Genomic DNA, 6,000 nt, shown 5'->3' with positions numbered 1-6,000 from the left:
AAACAATTTTTTTACTCTAAGGGTTGCAGAGTCTACCACCTTGGAGACAGCCAAAAGCTACCTGGACATAGTCCTAGACAGCTGGCTTAAGGTGACCCTGCTTGTGCACAGAGATTGGTTTTGACTCAAGAAATCTTGCTTATTACTGTATGTTTTCTTTAAGGGTTTAATTCCTATTCTAATCTACTCTGATCTCTGTGTGCCATAGTGACCTTAAATTTACATTTTCAGGGAGGCAAATGACTGTCCCAGATCACAAACATGAATGGGCCTCGGCTGTGGACAATAATCACTCCAGCGCCTCCCTCTACAACCAGTCTTCATGTCCATCCTTAAAAAAATCTCCCAAATAACTTCATTAAGCACCAAATTCTAAAAACAAAAATAATAAAAAAAAAATTACCATTTGGTTACTTGTTTACAATGTGTGAAATAAAACTTTTCTTGTGACTATTTACCAGTTCTTAACTATCGTTTCTAAAAACTATTTATGTTAAGAGTTTGCATGAGAAAAACATATTCAAATGCGAGAACTGGAAACAAGTATAAACATCTGTAAAAGATTTACTTTTTTCTGGGTATAAAATGTCTCTCAATCTTTTTTCTTGATGTACATTAGAAATAACTGTTAGCTTACTAGAATTCTTATTTCTAAACTCTTCTTAAACATCCTTGTTGAAACACTCATTTATATTCAAGTAACTTTTTTCAACACTGAGAGGAGATAAACTCAATATTTAGTTTCTTTGCAGTGTAATGTAAATCATTAATTTCTCTGTAAAACACCAACAAGAGAGAGAGTTTCAGTCTGTCTTTAGATCCTTTTCTACATAGAGAGGGTTATACCACAAAGATATTGAGCCAGATTACTCTTTGTGTCATTTCACAAAAGAAGAACGCTTGCTAGTTTTGTTATTGTTATTCTCTTTCTTGTCATCCTGGTTTTCAGCCAGCTTCCTAGGGCGACAAGTTCTTAGAGACAGCAGCTTTTTAAGGTATTCAAGTAACGTGTTTAACAGAATATAGAAAAAAGTGATGATTTCAAGAAACATCCATCCTCCACAAACTTTGTTTACATATGTATAGGATATACATATGTAAATATATACATACATATGTTTACATATGTATGTATATATACATACATATGTATGAAAGTTTTCACTTTTCCCCCTTGATAGGACAAGGGGGAATGGCTTTAAACTGAAAGAGGGTAGATTTAGACTAGCTATTGGGAAGAAGATCTTTGCTACGAGGTTGGTGAGGCACTAAAAAAGGTTGCCCAGAGAAGTTGTGGTTGACCCATCTCGGAAGTGCCTAAGGCCAGGCTGGATGGGGCTTTGAACAACCTGGCCTAGTGGAAGGCGTCTCTGCTCATGGCAAGGGGGGCTGGAACTAAAAGATCTTTAATGTCCGTTCCAACCCAAACCATTCTACAATTCTATGATACATGTATTTATACATATTACTTATGAAGGAAGCTATGTTCAATAGAAGTTATTGAACAACAGCAGTGGTTACCATCCATACCTCAATGCCATACCTTCAGAAGAAAAAAAAAGTGAAAAAGTATGCTTCCTCACTGCTCCTCACTCTTCCTCTGTCACAGCTTTGAGTTGGTATTTATTTGACAGGAGGATCAAAGAACTGTCTTTTCAGAAAACTAAATTGGACAACATTTCTCGAAGGGCTTTGAGTGCACAAGGGGAATAAGAAAATTAATATCATCATGATCAGAGAAGAAAGATCAGAAGATGGTCAGGTTTTCTTATAGCAGAAAAAAGGTAAGTTAGGAGAACAGTATCTTGTGGATGAAAGATGGAAAGAGAGGAAAAATGGAGGAATTACAAATATATTTCTTCTTCCTGACCTCTTCATGCATTGACGTTTCTTTCACTACTCCATGCTAGAATGGCATAAAAGGTTCTGGTTCTCTCTGGTTGGTTTGCCTTAAGTGTGCAAAGTGAATTGTCAAAGACGTGAAACTGTTTGGCATTTAAAATGCAAACCTGAAATAAAATTTGGGATGGCAAATAAAGTCCAACAGGTTGAAAAACATATTTTCCAGAGTCCACAACACACAAAATTGCCACCAATGTTCTGATTCACATGTACATACACCATGAATAGATATATTAACATGCCCCACCCCTCACACACACCCACGCAGAGACTTCCTAGTTTTACAGTACTGTCTAATGGAAGATGCCAAAACTCTTTTTAGATAAGAATACCTTGTTTCACACGACCTTATCAGAAAAGGGCAGTCTTGGGTTTTAAAATGAAAACTAGAAATGTTGCTTTCACTGTAGAGAGCAGAAGGGTGGTAAGAAAGAAGAGATTGGAAGAGAACAGTGAATGGGATCAAACACTGCCAATGCAAATCCAGCATTTTGGGAAAAGAGGCAAAGTTAGTAATTTTTTTCTTGTACAAAAATTAAGAAAAATATTCTTGTGGAATGTTGCTGATTGAATTACATAGTTACATATCTTCTCAATGTGCTCATAGGTACATACATGAGCTCACTAATACTTCTGAGTATTTGATGGACATCTTACATTGGTGTTTTAAAAATGACTGAGGATATAAGCTACCTGTGCACTTGTATTTCCCTTTTACTGCCTCTCCTACAGCACAACACTAAATTTAAATGTTGAGTGTCTGGATAAATCAAATGCCTTCAGCAGGAGAATTCTAAACAGAGACCATCCACCAGTTTATTGACTTCCACTCCCTGCTTTGACCACTGGGCCATTTACATTGTATAGCACAGTCCACAGTCTAGATTGCATTTGAATAGCTAAAAAAAAAGAGGCCTTGCAATTTGCAGGCTGGGACAAAGAATGAGAAATAAGGAGGATCCTGTCTTTTAATCTTGTTAAGCCAATGACTTACTGTGACAAGCTGGTAAATTGACATCGCATAACCAAGCAAGAAAACTGAGTAATAAACAACAAGAAAGAAAGTAAAAGTTTGGACCTAAATTTCCCAAATGAAGGAGAGTAAATTCAGCAATAAACTAGTCCTATATGAGTTCTTATTATGCCATCATAGAGCAGAACATCCCTAATTTATACTATGTTATCTTTACTAAAATGTTGTGAAGAGAACAGGTCTAAATTTACTAGGTGATTTTGTATTTCCGCAGGGATAAATGCAATGGTAATGCCAGGTTAAATTAAAAATAGTTTAACTTTTTAAGTAAAATTATCACAGAAAAGAACCATATAATACAAAACCACAAATAAACCACCCTTACATTATTATTGCTCTGCATTGTGTTTGAAACTTCTTTGTTTTAATAGCATTTTCTTTCCACTTTTGTTTCAGGACATCATTGTCAGACTTCGGCATTCTCTGTAATTAATTCAAATGCTACCAAAATTTTAAAGTCATCCTTATAGGCCCAAAAGAGGTCCACTGGCAATAGAAACAAGTATTGCATGGCCTGTTGAGACAATTAATTATTTCTATTGTAGCATGGATTCCATTTGTTTTTCTGAAAATATTTTTAGCATTTGTTTGGGTAGTACTGATTGTGCATCTGAATACTTAGAGTGCATTCTTGGATCTTAGGCAGAATGTCCAACTTGATTGTCAAAATCTCCAGCCTTCCCTAACAATGTCATAATGCATGCAGGAGTTTTCAATATAAAAAGTTGCAGTGTTTTGTAATTTATATTTTTGGGTCAGAGTGCAAACATAAAAGTAATGGAATTTTCTACTGTTACTATGAGCAGCAACAATAATATTGCAAGAACTACTGAGGAAATCCTTTTGTTATTTATATTATTGGACTATTTAATATGTATTACTCTCTTTTTATTATTTTTAGTCACCTACATTTCTTTTGAGCATTTTCTTTTAAGCAGTAGAATTTAGTCCTTTATTGCCTTAGAACATTGTTTACAGAAGAAAGTGCACATTATTTTTTCACTTCATCTACCTTTTCAAGGTAAGTTAAAATGGTGGTTTTGAATGAAAAGTTGAGAGCTGCTAAGTTGTCTGATACACTGGCTGTGGAAAAGCCTATAAAAGATGTGATTACATGCACACCTTCAAGTGTATTACAGCTGTACTTGAGATAGAGACAGTTTAGATATTGGCCTCATAGGCACAGATAAAGTTGCATGTTCTAGGTAATACTGGAATAATGAGAAGGGCTGATTTGAAAAAAAAAAAAAAAAAAAAGTTAAGCCAAAGTTGCATTAAAGAATGTTGGATGCTATCATTTGCATGTTGATTAAATAATGGTACTTCATCCTTCTTGCCCTTGTTTTTCATTCCTTGCCGTCTATCATTTGAAAGCTTTTTCCATTAAATGACAGCTGAATGTTCTTCAGTATGATGAGACTGATTATGCAGGACAGAAGTCAAGATTTAATCACTAGCATACAAGGCACCTATTGTGGAAAGCAGAGACAAGACATGGGGATCTCCAGCCCCTGGTGGTGTACCTCTGCTGCCTGCTGAGGGCAGCCCCATGGCCAGATTCATCTGCTGTGTAAACTTTGAGCTTCCAAACACTCCTTCATGTGAGCCCTCTGAAGCCCTAATGACCCTAAGTGTTACAGCATGGCATTGTACATACCTTCCTAGGCTAATTTTTATACCTGTATTTTCTCCGTAAGATCTTTGGTTCATTTAGTGATTAATAGCCTAACCTGTTCATTTTTGGTTTGAAATTTTCTAATTGTTAGTTCACCATTAGTTTATATTTTTATATAATGCCTACATATAATTATATAGGTACTTATATTTTATTAATTAACATTAATAATTATATAGAATCTAAATTAAATATATTATTTTTTCTTATTAGCAATTATTATTAGCAAATTAACAATAACTTCTATGTTGGTTAGTGTTTCTCCAGTGCATTGATCCATATAAGAAATGTGATGATTGGGTTGTTGTGGTGTGACTCAGTTTTCACCAGCAGGATTCCTTTGGCGTTGTTCAGTTCTTTTGGCTTGCAGCTATTTTCACTGTTAAAATACGCTGTTCCATCAGCTGATATTAGTTCCTGTCTTTTGGGTCCATCTTGGCAGATTTTTATTTTTGCTACAACTTCTAACCTTTGATATACTGATCCTTTACTATTGGGAAAACTTCCCATTAGTTATTCCTACTGCTGGACTCATTCTCAGCCTGCCAAGTGGGACACTCCTACCTTGCAAGTTAGAAAAACTGGCAGGAGCTTCTGCAACCATGTCTCCATGAAGGTTTCCACAAATGCACCAAAACTGGCAAATTCTCTTATGTGGATACAGCTTCTGTATCACACATTTTTTAAAGTCTAGTGTAATGCTAAATAGATCTCAGATAAGCTAACTGCTTTGCTTCCTGCTTGCCAATTTTAGTGTTGTTACTTCATAGTAATAAATGATAAGATAGCACTAGGGCTGTGTGTGATAACAGCAAGTTTGTGGCTGAATGAGTGATGTTCAGAAATCAAGCATGGCTGAAAAATACATTGCCTTCTGCATGCATTTATTGTATGTCCCTGCCTCTCTCTCTGTCTTGCCTATCTTCTTTTTCTTTCCTTGTCCCTCAACAGTGTCTGCTGGCAGTTATATGCCTCCAGTCCAATTCTTGATTGCTATGAAATGAGTAAGTGAGAGGCAGCTGAAGTGATAGGGAAAGAAGGGAGACTAATTTATTTTGTGTAAACCTGACTCAGCATTTGGTGGGGATAAGACCATGCTGATAAAGTACTAAGTCATGGGTACACCCCTGCACTCTTTTGAGGGTTTCAGGCTCCACTGGTGATGGATGGATCAGGAGTTTGACTGAAGCCTTCTTGTACTTTTTGTGTGTTAAGTCATCATAACATCCTCACCTCTCTCCAGTTCTTCCCATTGGCAGTGATATGACTCACCAGGCAGTGCAAATCATCTCAAGTGGCAGCTCACAGGACATGGTAAATCTAAACTGTAATTAGGTCACAAGCGGAAAACTCAGTTTGGACCCTAATGGACATTTGCACATGTCCATAA

The sequence above is a fragment of the Strigops habroptila genome, chromosome 1 (genome assembly GCF_004027225.2).
Source record: "Strigops habroptila isolate Jane chromosome 1, bStrHab1.2.pri, whole genome shotgun sequence".
Lineage (NCBI taxonomy): Eukaryota > Metazoa > Chordata > Aves > Psittaciformes > Psittacidae > Strigops > Strigops habroptila.
The sequence above is the reverse complement of the archived record's forward strand: the minus strand, read 5'-3'. Positions refer to the sequence as shown.